A 23,243-nucleotide genomic window follows, 5' to 3' on the forward strand; every position below is an offset into this window, starting at 1 on the left:
GAAATGCATGGACAGCATCTGTTTCTGGGTGTGTAAGCTCATTGAAACAGGCACCTCATTTATCACATCCCACCCATTATTTTTTTGCAACATTAAAATAACACTGAAGTCCATCAGGGCAGAAAGCAAACAGCAATTTTGGGAACATTTCCCCCACTACTTCTCTTGCTTTTTATAATTTTTGGCTAATCAGGTGTGTGCAGGGGATACCTGTGATAAACACAGAGCTCAGACATTTGCAGTTCTGTACCTTCTTCCTGATGATAATTCAAACACACGGAAAAGCTGATGTAAGAAGGCATCTTTGGTGATCCTGCAGTCCAGGCATCTCTCAGAGCACAGTCAGAACAGCTTACTTTTGTCCAGTTGGACCAAAAAAAAAAAAAAAGAGGCCCAACAACTCAAAAAGCCCCTAGCAATCAACAGTTGGAATTCCCTAAAAATCAATTGATATCCACTGCCTCTTGCTCTGACAGGATTTTGCATTCAAAGCAACACAGGGCAACAAATAAAAAAATCATTTCACTTTTTCTCTCAGGTTCAGAAACACAGGGCTGCAAGTAGAACTGTCAGTGAGCTCTGAAGCCACAGTGCCAGTCCCTATGCTTAATCTACAAAAATAATGAAATGTGATTAGTTACAATGAAATACAATCCCTAAGTAATTGAGACAGATTCAGATTTAATTCATCTTTTCAAAGGAGTTGGAAAACATGAAAAAAGGTAATTTTTCTTTCATAGAACAGCTCCCAGCATGAGAAAGTATTTTTTTTTCTGTAAAAAATGACCTAAGCTGAAAAGAAATATGCCTCAACAATGGAAAATCTGATCCTGCATGAAAATGTAAGCAGTACAGGAATTAAATCAGTAAAATATCTTCAGCTTCTGGAAGACTGAAAATTGGGAATCATTCTCTGGTATTCTCCTGGAAAGCTTAAGAGCAGTGAAGGGCAAAGTGTTCCTGGAGTTCTGTTAAAGCATCCTAGACAAAATAACAGGGTTTAGGCAACTCTTCCTGTGTTATCTCTTAGATCTGAGAGGGTAAAGAGCTTATTGCTTCTGGCTCAAATGTGTGTGGAATAACTAAGCAGTGTGGTACCAGGCACAGGGAAACAGCTGGGGATGGGAATTCCTCCTGCAGCCACTGGAGGAATTGAGCCACTGTCTGGCTCTGAGGCAGATCTGGCAGCTTCTATCAACACTGCACTCCCTGCATGTCACATACACAGGGTTTTGGTGCCACTGGGGCACTGCTCCCCTACATGTTTGGGGGACCTAAAAGCACAGGTCTGTTGCATCACCAAAATGAATTATTTTGCAGAAAAAGCAGAAATCAATCTGATTTTTAAACCAGAAATACTCCCATTTGTGATCGTCCAAGGAGTTTGTGGCAGAAACCATGTTCTGTGACACTGATGGCCAAAAGTTTTGCTAAGAGATTATCCATAGAGAATAATTGCATTCAACCTTTAGTCTGCAATCTTTATGGACCAATACATTCCACACTGACAATTCCAAAATGCCAAACACACCTGACAAAACCTGCAAATATTTAAACTTAAAACCAATACAGCTCAACTATTTCTCCAAGGCAGTTGCCATGAACTGATCACTGAACTGTCTTCTGTGTGTGCAGGGACCTCAGCTACATATTGCCCTGTTAGTACTCTACAAAGAAGTAGGAAAATGTAGTTTTATTCACTATACAAAATCTTCTATGAAAAATTATGGTCCTTGACTTCTATTTGATGAATATTTAAAATCTGAAAGTGCATTTTTTATGTTCTCCATCACTGAATACCACAATTCCCTTTGTGTTCAATGTGCTGATTTATTCCTGCTGACACCAATAATAGGTAATACAAAAGACACCACAGCATAATTAATTACCACAGGTGTTAATTAGATGTTACACATGGGAACAAGACAGATGGCAAGACAAACAGGAGTCAGACAGACAGGTATGGCTGAGTACCTCACACTGTCCTGGAAAGACGAATGATGCCTCTCTAGGTGTGTGGGCTGATAGGGAATGACCTTTGCTGATGAAGAAGACACATTGTGGGAAGAAATATTAATGATGAGACAAGTACCAGAAACTTCAGGTACAGGAGAGATGTAAAACCAAAGGAACAAGCAAATATTTCCTCAGCTCCAGTAATTGAAATAAATGGAACATCCCAGCGGAAGAAGGGGATGGCATCTGCTGTGAGTGACAATGATCCCATGCTGAAGGATGGCTGGTGGCTCCTCACAGCTGCTGCTCACTTTGCTTAATTGTCTCCTGGCAGGAAGAGTGATAACATGCCAAAGGCTTCTCATCCTTCTTTTTTCTCCCCTCTAATTGCTATTTTACTTTTCAAATAATTGACAGAGCTTAGTTATGCATTTTGAGTTAGCCCAGAAGAGCTGTAGGAATGGGGAACACAGCCCAAGCTCTTCCATCGCAGCTGCTGTAGGATCAAAAGATGGACTCTGTGCTCCTCCTCCTGGCCATCCCATTCCCATGACCCCAGTCCCTGGCAGTGAAAAGAGAGAGACAAGAAAGAGCAAAGGAAACATTTCCTTTGAAACCCTTGCAGGAAAATACACCTCCTAAACCCAGAGATTTTAGATGTCATATTCACACAATCTGGTAGATGAAATTCAAGAGAAGGGGTTGTCCCTTTCTGACAGGAAGGGATGTGTAGTAATGATATCCAGGTGCTGTCCAAGAGATCAGAACAAACTGATCCCCAGTTTCTTTCCACAGGTGCCCTGGCCCCTGTCCATGCTCCTTCCCACCCCAAATACGCAGCATCAAGCCCACTGGGTTTGCTAATGGTGTTTACAAGAAATCAGAGTCCTTGGCTTTCTGAGCTTCCTCTCATCTCTTGCCTGAACTGCCACATGAAATCCTGCATTTCAAATGGATTGTCAACAACAAACAGGTTGTGTCAGGGAGCAGAGAGCTCTGCCAGCTGCAAGTGCTTGTGCTTTATTTTAAGTGATCCACTGGGTGGTGAAAGCCCAGGGCAGCCCAGGGATACTGAGCCCCAGCCTCAGCTCCCACCACAGCTCTGCAGCCACCAAGGGGCAGGGCCAGGCTTTGGTGTGACAGCACCTTCAGGGTTCCTGTCCTGGGACAAAAAAATCTTGTGTTGGACTCTGTTACTCCAAGCTAAGCTGATGAGAGCCTGTCCCTGTCTTTCTGCCCCTCTGTGCTAAGTGATAGTTGATGGAACTCAGAATAAAAGCCCAATTCCTGCCCAGCTGGAGATGACAGTCAGCAGATCCTCGCCCCAGGAAGTTCTTTTATCCCTCTTTAGTGTTTGCAGACAGACAGACAAAAGGGATCACAGCTTTTCCTTCACCCCAGGGGCACTCCACTAAGCACATCTTTCTGCCAAGCCTGGCATGTTGCTTCTGTAATTGTTTGGATGAGGCAGCATCTATTTGATAAAACCCTGAGCAGAGCCAGGCTCCCACTTGGAGCACGGTTCACCCACACCTTTATCCTTACAAGCATCAAGGCTTGGCAGGGCAACACACAATTAAACAGCCAACCCTGGCAGTTATCAGTAAATAAATGCTCTTGTTCTCCAGAAGCTTTCTCCATATCCTAAAAAAGATCAGATTTTCCATGTTACATCCAATGATGTGCTCTCAGGGTTTTCTGTGCAATTGATTTCCACTGGGCCAGAAAGCAGCTAATCAGCTGAAGGCTCTGCGGTGGGTAACTTGACAGACAGTTAATAGCTTTAAAAATATTTTTTCTATGACCTGCCAAAGTTATTTAGGTTTTCTTCAAGGTTTCTAATACAGCTCTATGCACTGATTTATTTGTATTATTTTCCAGTATACCTTGAAAATTGAGGAAAATAGAAATAAATGATAAAGCATGGAGTGCAAGGATGTGTTGGCTTCATCTTCACATAAGCACAGAAACAATGAGTCAAATGTAAAGAAATTGGAAAAACATCAGCTTAAGCATAATAAATGACTGTATTACTGAATAACAAGAAGAACAAAAATATATGTGCAGTTCAGAGATAAATCTGGATTTTTCATGAATCTTATAAAAATATGTGACTATTATCAACACCACAATATTTTGAGATGACTGTTAACATGTAACATCTCACATTCTGATTCTCTCTGATACAATTCTCTGAGTTTTGAGGGAAACCCCACCTCCCACCCAGCAGGAAAGCTGAGGAAACTTCAGATGGAAATCTCCAGCTGATATATTACAGCTATAAAACTCAGGACATAAATTGTTGCATGGACTCTTTTACATTTAGTGCAGCAATCCTGGGATCTCTATGACAACAATCCCAACAGCTGCTCTCTGAATCCTGCTGCTGCACAAGGCATTTACTGGGCTTCTAATGGGAAAACCATAGTGCTGATTCCCACAGATTATTTTTGGAGTGAGAAATTACTTGTTACGAGTTTTACTAAGAATATGGAGAGGGAATATATTGCACTGAAACACAAAAAATGATCTAAAATTTGAGATATCTGAGTACAGAAACAAATGCATGAGTTCATGATGATGTCAGTGCTCTCCTGCCCCTTCCTTCTCTCCTATGGAAGATCATTAGGAATTGTCTGGTTTGGGCCCAGATTAGCTCCAGGAAGCCCAACCTGCAGTTCAAGCTGTATCATGGTCCAAATTACAATTAGAAAAGAAATCCTCTGCCCTTCCACTGTGGCTGGGGCTTCCCCATTTGTGATGATGAGATCAGTGGAGAGCTGCTCCAGGTTTGTTCCATGAGGCTGAAAGCAGTCAGAGGTGTCTGTCAGTCCTTTGGTCCCTCTGTCATGGCAGTGGTCATGGGCTCTGCTAAAGACACAGGTAGAGTCCCATAAATGGCTCAGCCCACAAAACCCCATTTTCTTTCTTTTATTTTTTCTGAAATAAGAATGGATTGAAAGCAGCCTCCTGTGTTTGCAGCAATGCCTGTTTCCATGGCACCCAGAGCAGCAGCTGATGGCCTTGTTATAACAAAAACTCTAATAAATTTCAACAGATTGCTGGGCATTGCTTTTTCTTCCCCCCAAACCCAGACAACCCTCAATTTCTGGAACTACCTCCCATGTCATCCAAAACTCTATGGTGAAGTCAAACTCTTGATAGTGATGATAATTTTAAAACAAGAAGTAAAATAGAACATGCATCCCTCCGAGAGAAATAGAGAAAAGGAAAAAACTCCAAACCTTATCAATTTTTATTAGTTATCATGGACTTGACAGAGCTCTAAATATGTTTGTGTGATGAGTCCTACCTGTGCAGCATCTGTTCACAGCCACTGAAAAGCACCATGGACAGCTCTGAGACAGAACATCTCCCTTGAACTGAGCTCCCAAAAAGCTGCTAAGCTGCTGTGCTGCCCTGTGAATTTTTGAAAAGAGATTAATGAACATGGGCATTTTGCACTCAGATACACTTTTCATCACTCTGATTTTCATTTCTGTAAAACCTCATGAATATGTAGCACTTTTTTTTAACTTCTTTATAGGGCCTTCCATCCCAGGTTGAGCAATTTTTAGATTTCTCTGGTTTCTAAGGTGTTGATCCTGAGGTCCTTTGATTTTATGTACAATTATAACTGATTGAACATTGAGGAGCATTTATGATACTGGGAAAGCAGTGGAAGAGAATTGGCTTTTCACAGTTGCAAAGGTAACTGAAAAAATCTGTACATTCTCCCTCATGCTTTGTTAATTATTTCAGTGACAGCCTGTATTACACTGGCCTGGAGAGAAAATCAGATTTCAAAACTGAGTAGAAAACCAAAAGCAGTATTCAAATGACTGTAAGGAAAGAAAAGCAGAGGAAGCAGTACTAACACTGCATTTGAGAATTCAGTATTCTGGAAGGTTCTGTGTAAATTCAGAGTAGCTGTTTGCCAGAGATGTCCTCAATGCTGAGCATTACCAAGTTCTTATGTTAAAGGGCATCAATAAATCTTTGACCTGAGCACTTCTCCATGCCCTGTTCTCAGTTCAGTGCCTGTTACTGCAACTGATCTGCTCTCTGCACCCCAGCACCTCACAGATGTGACCCAAGACTCAAAATATGTCTTTCCCCAAAAAAACCTGCAATTCAGTTAATGAATGATACAAATAATAGATTCTGCAGAACCATAGAACTGCATTTTCCTAAACATGTCTTCTAGGCACACTGTGAAAAATACAACTGAAAAGCTTCAACTGAGTTTCAAAGAGAAACCACATTTAGATATTAGCATTTCTTTGTGTATAAATCTTGTCAAAAGTGACTGTCCTACAGGTAATTACAGAGAAAAATATCCAGAAATAAAATCACATAAGTTTAACCAAACATCACCTCAAAGGAAATGATCTTTGGGAGCCACAGGAAGGAAAATATGGATAGGGAATAAAGTGAAACTGCTGTTCTTTAGGAACAGTAACTTAATCACTACAGTTACTGACAGATCATTTCACTATGAGAAATAACATACATTCAAACCACAGAGGAGTTTCTCAGTGTTTTGGGAGACACTGCAGTAACACATCTGAATTGTCACTAAGAGGTCAGAACTGCACTTTGGCACCTCAGGCTCTGCCATATGGTTTGCATCCTCCCTTGCTGAGGAGCTGCACACATGTTCTGCACAGGCACAGGGAGTGTGTTCAAAGGAAACACAGCCCCAGCAAATCTCCATTTCATCCACAAAGGGCTTCATGAAATGACTGAAATTACCTCAGTTTAGCACATCATTATAAATCATTTTGCAGCCCTAATAGTCTCAGGGTCCGACACTAAAAGACAATAAAGCTGCTTAAGAAGTGTTCTTTCCACTTAAGAAGCACGATGGAATTCACCAAATTTACTTCAGCTTCTGCAGACTCGCCAGGAACGTTAATAAACTGCAGTGCTTGAGGAGTCTATTAATTTTGGACAGTGTGATTTATATTCTGAAACTCTTTAGAAAGTTGCCCAGACAAAACTCCTCACTGACTGATTTTGTGCACTGTTCCCAGCACTCCAGTAGTTTTCCTTCCACTCCCCACCCTGGAATGGAAGTCTCCCCTGGAGATGAGGAGCTCCCTGCATAACCCTGACACACTCAGCTGTGTCCTGCCTGCTGGAGGGGTCCAAGCAAACCTGCCAGGGATGGAGCACATTCCTCCAAATGTATGGAAAACATGACCAAGCAGCTTCCTGCAAGGCCTTTCTGCTTGGATAATCCTAGACAGACTCCCTGAGGTGTGGGCATCCCCATCCTGCCTTCAAGCCATGTACAAACTGCCCCCCTGCTGACTGATCTCCCCCTTATGGATTTCTATATTTCATCTTTCCTGTTTGTTTGACACACTGAAGGATCGAAACAAGCAAGGGAAGAGTGTTTGATTTGTTTTAAAATGCTACAAAAACTTATTTTGCTGGCATGGCACGTGACCCACCCTGCAGGGAGGGACACTGTGCTGCTGTCACTGTTTTTGCCACGACACCTTTACCACTGGCTGAGCAGGACAATGTCCAATATCACATCTTCCTCTCAGCACAGTCCTTCCTCTCCTCACTGAAAGTACCCCAGCCATCCTGTTGATCTGTGTTGGCTAAATGACAAAAAGCTGCACTGTCTGTCCCCTCCAGCAGGTTCCTCTGGTGCCATGGGGGCTTTAGATCAGACCAAAGCCATATTGTTTGTCCTGAAATTATATACATTGAATTTTCAAAATGCATTCCTGCAGCAAAGTGTATTAAATACCACTGAGGGAATATTAAACAACTCCAGAAAGAACTGGCATTCTACCTAATTTCTTTGTGTCTCAGGCAGGTAAATTATTAGGAATTTGCTATCAGAGAGTAAAACATTTCAATCTTCCACAAGATAACAGTAATAAGATGTGACAACAACCATAATTTGTGCATTAGGATAGCTCAAAAGAGCTGGTTAAGGGTGTGACAGTGGCTCATTTGCCATGGCAGAGTGTGACATTTTGTAAACCTGTGACATGGCTCAGGCTGTGCTGTGCTGTGATTGCTACACGTGCTGCTTTCCTCCTTCTCTCTGTCTTGCTGGGGAAAGCAATTCCTCCACCTTCAGCTATAAACCAAAATAAACGAGAGGGAGAGATTATTTGTGTTTGATGTGTTCTGCTTCTCACCACTCTGTAATTTAATCCAATGGTGCTGCTCCACACAACTGATGTGATTTATTGGACTCTCTAGCAGCTAATGTTTTTATTTTGAAATTGTTATCTTATTGATTAGATTTTTCATATACTTCACATTTACTTGCTCCTATCTCCTCCAAAACACTTTCCACACTTCATTTTGTCCACAGTGCAGTTCTACCCACTTAAATATTGCAACACATAATTTTATACAACACAGAATGAATGCAAGGTTCATGGTCAATCTGAAAGATTAAAAGAAAGATTTAAATTCTCCTGGCTGATAGTGACTTCTGAAAAAGTTAATTATTCCTCTTTATCTCAGATTTACCCCTTAAAGCTGTCTGCTAAATCACAAGAGATCTGAAAGGATTTCACTCTTCACTTCTGGTCACAGAATGGCACAGCAGAATTTTAACAGCTCAAATAGTGTGTGAAACGTGAAGAGTCATTGCTGCTATTTACAAAGTACCAGGACAAGCCCTGCTTTCAATTATTCCTGAAGATACTCCTGAGTCTGATCCCCCATTGCCCTGCATAATATATACATTTAAATCTACAAAAGTGGGTTAGAAAGCACTCCTGGTCTGCTCTGCAAACATTTCAGCTTGAAGTGACACCGATAAAGAGCCACAAGAGAGACACTTGTTTCTAAAAAAGATGCTTTAGGCTAACAGAAAATATTATCAATAAACCTTCTGTGTATTTGAGGAGGGGAAAAATAAGCTGTATTTCTAATGTGCCCTGTCAAGGCAGCTGGCTACAGTTCTCATTGAGTTTAATGGCATGTATTTGGTTTCTGCTGAAAACAGAGTGGAAATGGAACATCAGTTTCACAGAATATATTATTAACATCTCTTATCTCTGAGATTATTATCTCATATAATATGATTTCTGGAGCAGTATTAGCCCTGGAAAATCCCAGAGACGCGTAGCCTGTGGCTGGGAGAGGTTAAGCACAGTTGCATTGCCTGTATTCACAGAGAGAGAGCAGAGAAAGAAAAACACCTCTCAGCTCCTCTGGGAGCTGCTGCCCTCAGGTTCAGGCCTTGGGGGGCATGAGGAGAAGGACTGATCCTGAGAGCCAGGCCTGGCTGGCCAGGCTGGAGCAGGGGGAGCACCACTGGGGGGTCAGGGTGGAGAGAGGGGTCAGTGCTGGCTGAGGGTCCCCCATGGGACTGCAGAGGGTGCCAGTGCTGGGCATGGGCTGCAGGGTGCTCTGAGCAGACCCCAGTGCCCACAGCTGGTTCCAGTGGGCCTGTCCAGCTCCAGGGGCTGTGAGAGACACCAGAACTGAGCCCTTTGGGGTGCCTGACCTGTGGGAACCCTCCAACAGCACATGGTGTCGTGTCCTCATGAACGGTGTCAACTCTGACACACAAGGAAGAGCCTGCACTCTGTACAGGAGTGGGGGAAAGCTGTGTGGGATATGCTGGGAGAATATCTGCTGCTTGTTCAAGTGATAAAAATACAGAGTTGAATTGGGGTCTGACAGCATTCTTGTAAGAGAACTTTGGAGGAGGAGGAGGAGGTTTGTGTCAGCTCTGTGACATGACCTTTGTAGCAGCTGAAGGGCTGATTAGCTCAGCAGCCCATCAGAGCCTCACCACCAGCACTGCCTCCCCCACATCCTTCCCCAGGGCTTTGCTGCTGGTGACTCCTGCAGTAACTCCTGGCTTTCCCCAAGCCACTTGGGGCGACAACCCAGAGCCCCTTCTCTTGTCTCTGCTCGTGCCAGCAGAGCCCAGGGAGCCCCACACACCTCCCCAAACACCCCCTGCTCCTGTGGGGCTGCAGGTGAGGCCACCCAGCACTGCCTGGGCACTGCCAGGGACACCTGGGCTCCTCCTGAGCCACCGAGCTGCCTGGCAGGGGAAAGGGGGAGAGGGATGGGTGCACAGGGCTCACATCAGTCACCTCCATGCCTCAAGGAACAAGGGTTCTGGCACCTTGCACAGCATTATGTGGGAACATCTGCACCAGGATGAAATGTTTCCATGTTATCTAATTAGGTGGGACTTAATATACAAGTTAGAGCAGTACAGGATGCTATAATGCAATCATGATATAACTAACAATTTTTGTCAATCCCACAGGAAAAGAGGCAGCATTGGAAGTAAGTTGCATTCCCAGCACTGCCTGTTCCTTCCTCCTCCTGCACAAAAAACCAGGGATGCCTTCTGCCAAGAGAAATGGAATCAAATAGCTCCAGACATCTGTGAGCCTTGCAGTGGAGATTATTTTCCTAGAAATAAGACCATGGATTCCACAAAAATTATTATGGCTTTTCATGTGATAGGATACCAACAACACAGCAATGAAATCATAAATACTGAGATGGGGGAGCTGCTTGCAGTAGGGTGTTAAATGAATTCATTTGGCCTCTTGGTTTTTCTTTATTAATTCTTCATGAGCTGATTTGAACAAATACAACTTATTTGACCACTAATTCGTGCAAAGATGTTTCTATCTATAGACCACTTGCAAATGATGCACTGCTACTGCTGCCTCACAGTGTAAACAATCACAGAAATTATATATTATGAACTCTATTTCCTGATCAGAGACTCACTGGAAACAAAGATGAAGCATACAAGAATTGTCACATCTCTTGTGACCAAGTTTCTGACCATGTGGCTCAGTGAGAATTCTCATCTCAGAGCATTTGTGCTCATGTATTCCCAGATTCCTGGTGCAAACACGCTTTTGTATCAGAACAACTGGCTGGAACAATTCCCATTAACTTCCCAAATAAGGCGTTTTTAGAGCACCACTTTCAAATAATATTACCATTGCAAATATAATGTGAAGTTTGTGACTACAGAATAAATCCTGCTCTATTAAAATAATATACAAAACTGACAGGATATGAAACTGAGTTTCCATGAAAACAATTCCCTGTGGTCTCCTGTGCAGGTTCCTCAGCTCAGAGCTTGATTAGACACTGCTATTGAGAGCAACCAAGGGCTAAGAGCTCACCCAGGGAGGAGAGCAAGGAGTCCCATCCAATTTCACCCCAAATGATTTTTGTGTGCTCTTTGTTTATTTGTGTTGTTTTTTTTCCAACACTGCAAAACTCACATGACTTCAACACAAAACTGCCAGAAGGTTTTTTATCTATGAGACAGCAGGAGGAAAACTTAAACCAGTAAAAAGCCACAAAACTAAACCCCGAAGGTTAAGTACAACCCAAAAAGGAATGGAACAGTCAACAAGCTGATACTGTGCAGGTGACAAACTATTAGTAGACAGAATAATTTAAAAGCTGCTTCATGTTTTGTCCCCCAGAGCTTTTGCAATTGCAAGGAATACTTGTGAAATACATCATCATCCATGGGAATATTCCATGCCTGTCTCTGTGTGGGGCTGCAATGCTTTTGTCTCCTGCTGTATACAAATAAACACTCGCCACAAAAGAGATGAGGGCAGCTTGTGAAAGAACAAGGAACAGTCTCAGGCTTTGCAATGACACATTGTTCAGATCTGTTAGAAAACAGACTTCAGGAATGAGGGGGGACTCTGGAACTGCAGCCTCCCTAAGCCCTGGCCCAGCCTTTGGAGCTAAGGCAAACTGGGATGCCATAATTGCACTGCTGGGTGTAATTTATCCATCCCAATAACACACTCACACTGATACCAGTCCCTGAGCAATAATCTCCAGACTCCACAGTCTCATATGCATCATTCAAGCACGTGATTAAGATGATTGGATATTTCCTGGGGGGGAAATACATAGATTTAGGTTCAGTACTGCTCAACTTTGCAACAGACAGAACTAGTTTCTATACATAGAAAAACACATAGGAAGGAACAAATTTCAGATTTTGGTGGGATATATTCATATCAGTATGACAGTACAGCATTTACACTGCAGCTGATTAGGTTCTTGACCCACCAGTGAATGAATCCAATTTGAAATCTGATATAAAGCATTTTTACTCTTCCTCATCCCTTTCTATCTTTTAATAAGCATGGAAGCTTTCCCTTCCTGCTAGAGTTTTGATCATCTAGCCCTGTATTGCCAGGAAAATCTCTAACTTTTGCATTTTAATATATTTTTCATCTTTTGAGTAAAGTTATTACCTATTTTCAACTAGATTTATTCTTCATGTAAGTGAAGCCAGGATTTCTTTTTAAATGTCCAAGAATCAAATTAATTAGAGATCTGGTCTGCTAGGAAATTCTTTCAGGATCTGATAACATAGCAAACACTCCAAAAAACTTGAAAATTCTTTAAGGGGGGATAACCAACAAAGTAAAAACTTGCTGGTTTAGGCAACAGAGGATAGAGACACTGAGGGAGAATTTCACCAACATGGTATGGTAAAGGTTATGAGCAACTCTGCTGAGGGGAGCACAAAGTTATGAGGATTTCCTTTGCAAGAATAAAAAAGTGAAAATACCTATTGTACCTGTGTTTGGAGTTCTGCCTCCCACTCTGCTGGACAGGAGACATTTCCCTCTCACAGCCTGTAAACCACAAAAAGTGCAATTTCACCACAAGAAGAATTTTTAAACTGTGGCAGATTCAGGCAAGAGCAGCAAATTTCTGAAGGATTTCCTTATGGAAGTCAAAGTGATTTATTTGGAGGACTGTAAATGTCTTCTCAGACTTCTGGCTGAACCTTGAGGCATTCTTTGATCTCCAGGGGAAGACAGAAGAGGGCAGGGATCTGCATGAGCTGGGGGCTGAAGCAGTGCTGGAGCTTGGGGATGTCACCCCCACACTGCGCTCCTGGCAGAGCTCCTGTCCCCTCTGTGGGCTCTGGGAGGGCTGGAACACAAATCTCTGCCTTCCAAACTCCACCTGGCATTGCTGACTCTCCACCTGTCCCCTTGGACTGGGGGTTTTGGGTTCAGCTGTTGGTTTTACTTCCACGTTGAACCAAATCCCCACAGCACAGAGGTTTGTCCCTCTGCCCCAAGCCATGCTTCACAGCTCTGCATCATTCTGAGTCAGTAAAAGCAGCAATTCACTTGAGATTTCCACAGGCATCACCCTGACCCAAAGCAATCCTTCCAAAATTCTGTGAGCATTTGCAGCATCCTCATTATTCAGCATTTTTGTGCTGCTAAATCTGGGAACAGCTGTGGATAGATGCTTAGAGGATTAGGCTGTACTTTGCTAATAAGACCTGACTGCAGCATCTCAGGAAACAGTGAAAGTCATTCTATAAATAGGGAAGGTTTCTGTTACAAAATGCTTTTACATATATTAAATCAAGATGCCATAATTAAAGTAACCATTTCAGAGGGATGGATAATAAAGAAAAAGTCATTAATAATCTCTTACCTTGTGTGCCTCTGGGAAAAGGATCTGATTGAGTCAAGCTAAAAATGCTCTGCAATTGGAACAAAATAGTTATATTTTCATTGGTTTAACCTAAATTACTGGTAGAGAAAATGATAAGGAAAACATACAAGTCTATTAGTAATACACACTGCTACAGGTCTTCTAAGGTTTTTCTAAGCATATCACAGTGTTTTCATAATCACAATCAAAATAGCTGGTTAAGTGAGTGATGCAATTTAAATTACAGAATTAAAATGTTTCAACCATTTTGCTGCAGATTTGGAACAGCTCCTTAAAGCATCTGAAGTGCCAGTGGAGTGCCAGGATTCTCTCCAGTTAGTGATTGTCTGCTGTTTGCAATCAGTCTCCACTTTGTCACTCTGCTCCCAATAAAATATTAATGCAATCAGATGAAATTATCCCCTTCCAGCCCCACGTGGGCTTTGGAGTCAGTGTTGTGTTTGCTGCTGCTCAGAGTGGGTTCATGGGGCTCCAAGGAAGCAAGAGATGACAATTAAAATATGACACTTGATGCAGCATTTTAAAATACATCATGGCATTATAAAGTACAGAGTCACTCTGTCCTAGGACACAATTCCTGAGATCCCAGAGGCTTCCAGGAGATGGAGAATATTTGACATCCCCACCACTCTGTTGCTTCTGTCCAAGCAGGGCTTCAATTGACAGCAATAAAGCTGGAAACCATGAACATCAGAAACTGTAAAGAAATTAAGTTACCTTAACAGCACAGTGCTGTAATTAGTCACAATTAGTGAAACTATAAATTGTAAGTGATTAAAAATAAGGCTTAGATAAAGATGGTGAATTTGACTAAAATGTTTCTGTTAGAAAGATTTGACCTTCTTACCCATTAAATCTGAACATTAATCTAGAGATGAAAATCAAGTTACAATTGAACAGAGACAATTACATTTCAATTCTGGTTGACAGTAAGCTCAGGTTTCAAAACAAATACAGTTATTTTGTGACCTCAGGCACCTCATCTAAAGCCCTTTCCATCTCTAAATGAAGATAATACTTCCCTGCCTTTGTGAAGAGCTTTGAAACCTTGGCTGAATTGTTATTATTTATGTGTACAGCCCTGAAAGCATAACTCAACAGGATGGCTGTGTTTGCACATCTGAGCCTGGAGTATTGTGAGCAAAATATTTACTCTCTCTGCACCCAAATACATTTTGCTGGAAATATTGCAGCAGACTACTAACACTTTGCTTGCCTGCTTGTTTTTCCAAGAGAATCCTAAATAAAGCTCTGGATCCTTCCAAAATGTATGTACTTGACTTCTGTCACAGAAATCAATTCACTGAAATCCATGGGACTGGTCACACGCCTCTGTTCAGGCTTAAGTGCACAGCGGCAGCACAATCACAACTTAAGGGAGCACCAAATATCAAATCCATTTTTAATCCATGCAAAGTCACCCTACACCAACCCCACCCTTTGTCTTTGTCCTCATATACCCCAGTTTGTCACACTCCCACAAGTCTTTGGATCAACATCTGATTAACTTCATTGACAGATGAAATACATGAGTTTTTCATTCACTTCAGATTCTCCCCTAAAGAATTGCCTGATCTCATCCTCTGGGAATTAAAGAGTTCAATAATAAGAAAAGGAATTAGGTGTTGAGTATTGGCAGGGTTTGATAGATACAAATTAATAGTGATGACATCAGTAATTAAAAAGAGAAAAAAAGACTGGCAAAAAGACAAGAAAAAATAAAGATTAGGAATGTATAAGCATGAAAGAAAGAGCTCTCTTTCAGCCCATGCCCTGAGAAGTTATTACATTACCTCCCCTCAGCTCAGGAGCATTGCCCTGTTTTACCCTCTGTGAGTGAGGGAAGGTGATGGTGGCTCAGCAGGGCAGGAGAGCACGTCCAGGTGTCACTGGGCAGTGTGACAGTGTGACATGGCCTTTGTGAGGCTGCACAAACACCCTGAGAGCCTCTTTGAGGCACATCCCAGTGATGGAAGGAATTCCCTCAGCACTTCCTTTAGTGCTGGGGATGGTGTGAGCCACAGCTCCAAAGATCTCAGGGATGAACTGTGGCAGGATGAAACATGGGAGTTTTTCCTTTGGGATTTTCTGCTTGCACAGTCCAGGCACTGCTTCCCACTCCAGCTGCAGCCATGGCTCACACAAAATCACCATTCCAAGGGCCCTGCCAGGTAAACTGACTCAGCAGGTACCAGAGAGCCAGACTTGTAAAATGTGCTAATTCTGAAGCCCCTGACTCTCAGCCCTAGTGCTGGAGTCCAGAAACACCTCTCTGGGTTGATGTTCACCAACACCTGCCTGAAGCTGCTGCAGGCTGACTTGTGTTGCAGAGGTTTGTGGTGAGACTTTATCAGTTTTCACATTTAGGAAAGATTTTTCTGTCCCCTAAACTGCCTGTGGCACTCTGAAAACAAGGATGAGAAGGTGTGCCTGAAATATATCCTGTGTGACCACTCTTTGCTTGCTGTGACAATCAGGGGTGGCACACAAATATCAGCCATCTCTGGGACTAAGGCATTTCTCTCACCTCCTGAGAGGAGGAGGGAATATCCCCTCCTCTAATGAAAGGGATTTTTCTTTCATATTCTTAAGCCCTCTAGGTTGTGTTTTGTAGCCAGCAGCCAAAAAAAGCTCCAGGAGGAGTCTTCAGAAGTCAGGTAAAAGCCCACGTGTACGTGAAGGTCACGCACGTGGTCACCAGGAGCAGCTGCACTTCTGCATTGCAGCTGAAATCAAGATTATGCCTCAGGTTCCCTCTGCCAGCCCCCAGGGAGAACACTGCTCACAGAGATGCAAAATTAAAAGTACAAGTACAATGGATTTTTTGCTCATTGGGTATGAAGGCAACAAACAACATCACTGCACTTGCATACAATAAATAGAAATGTTTTCATTTAACAATGACTCTGCTGTTACCAAGAACACCTTCAAAGCTTTCAAAATATATTTGCAAGATTTCCTCTTTTGCACTGCTATAAGCAAAAAGCAATGCAGAGCAAGTCAGGAACTGGCTGGAGCTCAGAATGGAGCCAACATCATCTCTGGCAAAACCTGCTATCACTTACAAGGAGTGAATGGCACACAGGCAAAATTAAAAGTATTGCCTAGGAGGAAAAGACCTAAAAAGTAGCCTAGGGTTACAGAAAAAGCCATAACTGTGTCAAAACAAGTCTGAAGGGAAATAAAATCATGCAATGGAAGCCCAACTCAAAAAATTAAATTTTTCAGTGTTTTTTTCAGTTTCTTAAACTTTTCTGAAAGCCAGAGGAAAGCTGAGAGCGAAAGAGGGATGTGACACACCTGCAGCTTCCAGTCTGAACTGCCTGCACTGTATCTCCTGCTGAGCTGGCCTCATTTATCTGAAACTGGGGTTCTAAGCTCAGGACAAAGATCATTTGCATTATTATGAGTCACATGGAAAACCATCAATCACGTTCTAGAGGGCTATATTAAAGTATAAATATGCTTAAAAATGTATGTAGGTAAATATTGGGGTATTTCTTGTTTGTGTTTTTCTCATGTGTGTGCCAATATGTGAGGAACGGCCAATCACAGCCCAGCTGTCTGGACTGTCTCGGTCAGTCACAAGCCTTTGTTATCATTCCTTTTCTATTCTTAGCCAGCCTTCTGATTAAATCCTTTCTTCTATTCTTTTAGTATAGTTTTAATATAATATATATCATAAAACAATAAATCAGCCTTCTGAAACATGGAGCAGATCCTCGTCTCTTCCCTCATCCTCAGACCCCTGTGAACACTGTCACAATGCTCCAGCAGCACCAGGATTCCCAGGGGACAGCACAGTGGGGCCATGTGTTCAGCTACAGAGGCACATGTTGGACATATGGACACAAAGCCAGAATCCCTCAGCTGTGCCTCAGGAGAAGAGCTGCAATGGCCCAAGAAACATATCCTGAAGTGCACCGAAGTTACTCATTTATCACATCTTTCTCCTGCACCAAAATCACAAAACAGCAGTGAATGAAAAGAAACCCTGTCTCTAGAAACTGATTTTGAGCCATGGGTTCATCACCTCTGCAGGTAAGGAGATGCTGTGTTCAGGCTGTGGATGGAGTTTCCAGGGGGATTCCATAAATTATTAATGGGGGAAGGAAGACAGAGAGCTCAGTCAGACTCAGAAATGCTCAGACTGGCACCAGGTATTCGTGTGGCCAAAAATAAAACAAAATGAAGCAAACCAAAGCAATAACCAAGGAGGCAGCTCCTCCTCTTCAATCCAGTGGCAGTGTTTTACCACCACAGCAAACCTGACCCTGTTTTCCCAGCCCTGCTGTCCTCAGCTATTCCATTGCACACAAATAACAATCCACCCAGGGTGCTGAAAATGGCTGCACACAGCTGGAAAATCACTTTTTCTAGCATATTCTTTGTCAGTGTTTGCCCCTAATACATATTTGACCTGCTGGTCAGACTCCCCACTGGCCCAGCCTCATCAGGATGAGAGAAAGGAGAGCACTGTCAGTCAAGGGCTCCTCTGGCTTGCTCCCTCTGAGTGTTTATTGATGGAACCACTAAATCTGTCCACAAGTCCCTTTTCCCAAGAAATAACTGCCTGCTTGTGGTGCTCAAATAAATACCTTTTATTGCCCGTGTGCAAGCCCTGGTTTTATGGAGAATCAGGGGGATTAAGGATTAATTACAGCACTCATGGCACATGCTTTGAAAAAACAAAACCTCCCAAAATAAAACCAAGCCAAGCAGAGCTGCTGTGCTCAGGACTTTGCAGTTTCCATCCCAGAAATCCACCAGCCCAGCTGTCTGCACACTGTATAAAGTACAAAGAATGGGAATGACACAGATTGGCTGCTGAGAATTCCTAGTCTGGATTTGAGGTTTCAACCAGAAGTTCAGATCAGTTTAGCAAAACCCCCAGCACATTACAGTGCACAAAAGTAAGGGCAAAGACTTGAATGGCTCTGTACAAATAGACTTGAATAGGATGGCTATTGCAAACCAATAATTTCTCCCTGCATACACACAAATCCAGTTTTTTCTGTGTTGGATTTAAGTGAAAAAGGTTGTCATATAATCTTTACAACAGGGCTCTATGGAATGGCATGTTTACCAACACTGCCATGCTGTTAAATTCTGCTCCCCCGAATGCAAAGTGAATTTGCACTTTTTACCATTTTACCATTAAATTCAGAGTGACCCTTATTTCATATTTGGTTCATTTTTCATCCTTAGAGAATCTGGAGCTCACCAACAAAAGTTCTGATTTTTCACCTCTCCATTCAGTGCCAGTTCATTTCATGTCTATAGAAAACTGATCAAAGTCAGGTCATTAATTGCTTTTTCACAAAGCAATGAAAACCTCATTAATTTTGAAATGGAGCCTGCACTATGAATGTTCTTGTGGTTTACACTAAAGATTGATCTGGTATCTATTTATTAGTGCAGTTCTATGTACTTTAACTAATGGCTCTTTAGGTCTTCAGACTAATGGCTTCTTCATATGTTTCTGTGCAGAAGTATTTGCCACTAACTTCAGAGAAAATTGGGTTCATGAAATAAATGTTTATCACATTGAAAGAGAAAAGTCAATGAGAAAAAAGCCCTGCATAATTTAAAGGGCTCCACTAACATGGAAATACATTTTTTATAGAAATAGGGAAAAATATATTATTTCAGAAAAAAAGACTGATTTCTAACATATTTGGCTGTTTTACAGATAGGCTAAATATTTTGTATCAGGCCCCCATTTATCTTTTATTTTTATTTCCAGATAATCAGATATCAATAAGAGCCCCTGGCAGTTGTTTCACCCTCATCCTCCCTGGCTGCCCAAGTGGGTAGATGGGAAAAGTGGCAATATTTGCTACATGAAGACATGAGGCCCTGAAAATATCAAGTAAAACACCTTGGTTCACTTAACCAGAATGGTGGAGTTGATTTCTGATTAATTGCAGTCAAGGGAATGGTATCCAAGTGATGATGGATCACTGTGAATGTGGTGTGGGAACTGAGCGCTGTCACCTACACTGCCAGTAGCTAATCTATAATATTTTAATGACTCATGTTTAGGCATTTTAACTAAAAGCAGTCAGTCTATTAAACTTTTAAATGCAGATGCATTTAAGATGTGAACACTCTTCAATTTCCACTCGGTGTGCACAACAACTTAATAACATCATTACACATAAATACATTGCTGTACATGAGGAGGAAGCTGTGGTACAGCAGAAATTGGATTGCACATTTACCCTAATTATTTGATGAGATAACATTACACCAATTAGCCACATTTCTTATTTCTCTTCCTACTGAAATGTGCCTGGAATTGAAACAACTTTGTATTGTTACGGTCTAAGCCTAAGTTTCAACCAAGAGTTGAAAAGAGTTCCAATACAATTTGAAAAAAACCCCTTAACCACAAATCTGGGGGCTGGGATAACATGAAATTTTTCAATATCAGTGTAAAGCAGTCAGGGAAAGCCATTCAGATGCTGAATGGAATTCCATATCTTGCTTTCATGCCACCCTCAAGCCCATGGATTATCCTTTCATGAGTTCTGTGAGGCAGAGACCCACTCAGTTTTTCCCCTGTTCTAAGGCCAGAATCCAAAATGGACGTGTTAAAGGACAGGTAACATTTCCATTAATCCTCTAACTCAGCCAGGTTACACTCCCTTGCCATAAAAATTGTTCTGGCTCCCTGTGGATACTAAAACAATTTGCTTGGGAGATCATAGGAGGGTTAGAGCAATCCCAGCTCTAAGAAATGCAGCTCCCATGACTGTGGGAGGCAGGAAAATGGGACAAAATCTGTATTTCTGAGCACTTTGGGATAGGGCAGACCTGAACACTGCCTGGTTTCATGGGGACAGAGAGGGTTCAAAGCTGTTCTGCAGCTTGGCACTGTCCAGATCACACTAACCAACCATTTTTTTTAATATGCAAACAAAATTTACAACAAAATTGTAAATCTGACGAGTGAAACCTCACAATGCTATCTTTGAAAACCATGACAGGCTCAAATCCTATCTATAAGCACAAGCAGAATCAGTGAAAGCTCCGTAGCCGTTTAGTGGCCTTCATGACCAAAACCCACAGAAGAGAGGAACGTGATTTTAATCTTAGACACATCTTTATACATTTCTTTAACAGATTTAAATACATCTTCCATTTCCACTGTAACTTCACTTCTTTGGTCTCCTAATTTTGCCTTTTTTTTTGCTAAAAATAATGCCTCCATTGCTGAGTGAAAATGTCACCTGCCTCAGAAAAATTCCCAAACGTAATGCTTTAACTCAACCAATAAAAGAGAGTTTTACAGAATATTTGGATTAATGAGGCACTGATAAAAATTCAGTAGTTTCAGTTTCCATGCAAATGGGCTCTAATATGCTGCAATCCAGGTACAATCCTTCTGGCACTAATGAGGAGAACTGCCTGAATGCTAAATGGGCAGACTGTGCTTTGGGGTGGCTCCTGCCCCTTTCGCAGTGACTGCCACAATTATCCATGGAGCCAAGCACATCTGCAAATTAGGAAAACAAATATGTTCCCAAACCTGACCTCTGAGCCCTGTGTACTGCAGGAACACAGAGCTGAGAGACTGGGGCCAGGAGAGACCACCATGGAGCACTTCTGCTATGAGGAAAGGCTGAGAGAATTGGGATAGTTCAGCCTGGAGAAGAGAAGCTTTGGGGTGACCTAATTGACCCTTCAAGTACCTGAAAGGATCTTACAGGAAAGATGGGGAAAGATATTTACAACAGCTTGTGCTGGTTTTGGCTTCTTTTTCTGCCTCTGTCAAGGCTGGGATTGACGGCACTTGAGATGGAATTTCACATTCAGGCTTAGATGTTTCTTATTTCTTATCTATAGTACAAGTTGTGAGTTCTACAGCATTCTACTAACAAGCTACAAAAGGCCAACCATCTTTCTATACAAGATCTTTTAAGGCTAAACCATCCAATTAAGAAACGACAGATAAATTATTTTCACTTTTAACCCAATAACTAATCACTGGAAGTCCACAATGCAGATTTTTCTGTCCAGTTACACAATCTCAACCAAACCCTGAAGAAGGTGAAAAAGAACAAGCAGCTACCACCCTAAAACCTCCATCTTGTCCCATATATATTGCTATATTCTAAACACTTAAACTCTGAGTTTTCTACCCTGTGATATTACACACTACTAATCAAACTACACACCCACAATCCCAGTGCCATCAATCAGTTTTGGGAGCCTTTTCCACTGCAGTGCTCTCGTGGGAGTCCGAGTCTATCAGCACAGAAAGCCTAAAATTCTCAGCATCCAGGACTCCAACAAGCTTGAGCGACACGAAAAGGGAGAATAGGTTCAAATTGAAAGAGAGTAAGTTTAGACCAGATTTTAGGAAAAACTCTTCCCTGTGAGGGTGTGGAGGCCCCGGCACAGGTTGCCCAGAGAAGCTGCCCCTGGATCCCTAGAAGTGTCCAAGGCCAGGTTGGAACTGGATTATCTTCAAGGTCCCTTCCCACCTAAACTGTTGTGGGATTCTCTGACTCTGCTACTTACTGTTCAATAAACTTTGGCAGCAGTGCAACAAATGCAGCCAAGAAACGTCCTGCTGATAGTTGTGTACATCTGCCAACCACAGGGGACAGAGGTTTCTCCCCAGACTGCACTGTCCTTTACTCACCATGCCTTGGAAATGTAACAGCACACAAAACCAGCTCCTCTTCTTGACTGGACTACAACAGCCCTGCAGAGGAAAATGTCCTGCCCCCAGAAACCAGCACCTAATGGTTACTCCCTGCAGAGGGGGGCATATGTGGCCCGAAGTTTAGAGTCCGACTAGCTGAGGGCGAAAGGCCGACGCCCCTCTGCAATTCCTGGCCAGCACCCTTCGGCGTCTGATGGCCTCGGGCTGTGCTGGCTGTGGACTGGCGTACACTGCTGGTATTGGGGAGGAACGGAGCTGACCATTTCCCGGGGGTTAAACATCGGTTTATTGAAGGTGTTGCGGGATTCAAACGCAGGGAAACCAACCGGGAAAAAGTTTCTCCATAGGGGGTGAAACAGGATTATAAAGGAGGGGGGGTGGGTACAGGCGGAACCAATCGGGAAAGGTGAGGGGATGAACTTCGCAGAACTGACACTCCATGGAGACCAATAATCAAAAGGTAAAGGAGGTGTCCTGGGACCCCAGCCAGCCACCATCTCCAGAGAGGAGAAGGTTCTCGAAACCTGGGAGGAGAAAGGGAGTGATTGACTGGGCCCAGGGAGGAAACAACTTTCACTTATAAGGGAAACCAGGGGAGAAGCAATTACATATCGGCAACTATGAATAGCGGTTACTATAGCAACTTAGCTGACAGGGTAGCAGTGGCGGGAAAAACTGGGGGAACGAAACCATTTTACACATAATAGGGGAGAACAATACATAAATTGGGGGAATAACACAAGAAACTTAACAACACACTACAACAACTCCCTCCTCTACAAGGGATTGTAGAGAGGTTTTCACAGCCCACATCAATCCCCAGACTGCACAACACCAGCCTTTGCTTTGCTGCTTCATTTATCATTCCAGGATGGCCTTTTGCCTGGCTTCCCCAAACATCTTTAAACACCTGAAGCCCAAACTCAAACACAGCTCTCTGCCTGCCTTTTGACACAGAAGCAGTGAGAGGCATTAATATTCATTGACAATGAAAAATAATTTAACTGGAATAATTATTTTAAAAATGCCTTTAAGCAGAGCGGAATCATTTGTGGATCCTGCTTATCATGATCATTTACCTTGCAGGTAATTTCTTATTAATAAAAAGTAGATCTAATTG

At 42.5% G+C, this 23,243-nt stretch overlaps 1 long non-coding RNA gene across 2 annotated transcripts in view; it reads right to left on the minus strand.

Moving 5' to 3' along the window:
- Positions 1-4,716: 4,716 nt before the first annotated feature.
- LOC135445054 (uncharacterized) overlaps positions 4,717-23,243 on the minus strand; it is a 62,107-nt gene continuing 43,580 nt past the window's right edge. The window contains exons 4-7 of one of the 2 annotated variants that reach the window (XR_010439445.1): positions 13,426-13,474; positions 12,545-12,602; positions 5,270-5,376; positions 4,717-4,827 (exon numbers count right to left, since the gene is read on the minus strand). This is a non-coding gene — a long non-coding RNA (uncharacterized LOC135445054). The remainder of the gene's footprint in view (positions 4,828-5,269; positions 5,377-12,544; positions 12,603-13,425; positions 13,475-23,243) is intronic. The other variant, XR_010439446.1, reaches the window with a different exon arrangement.

Source organism: Zonotrichia leucophrys, chromosome 3 (genome assembly GCF_028769735.1).
Source record: "Zonotrichia leucophrys gambelii isolate GWCS_2022_RI chromosome 3, RI_Zleu_2.0, whole genome shotgun sequence".
Classification (NCBI taxonomy): Eukaryota; Metazoa; Chordata; class Aves; order Passeriformes; family Passerellidae; genus Zonotrichia; species Zonotrichia leucophrys.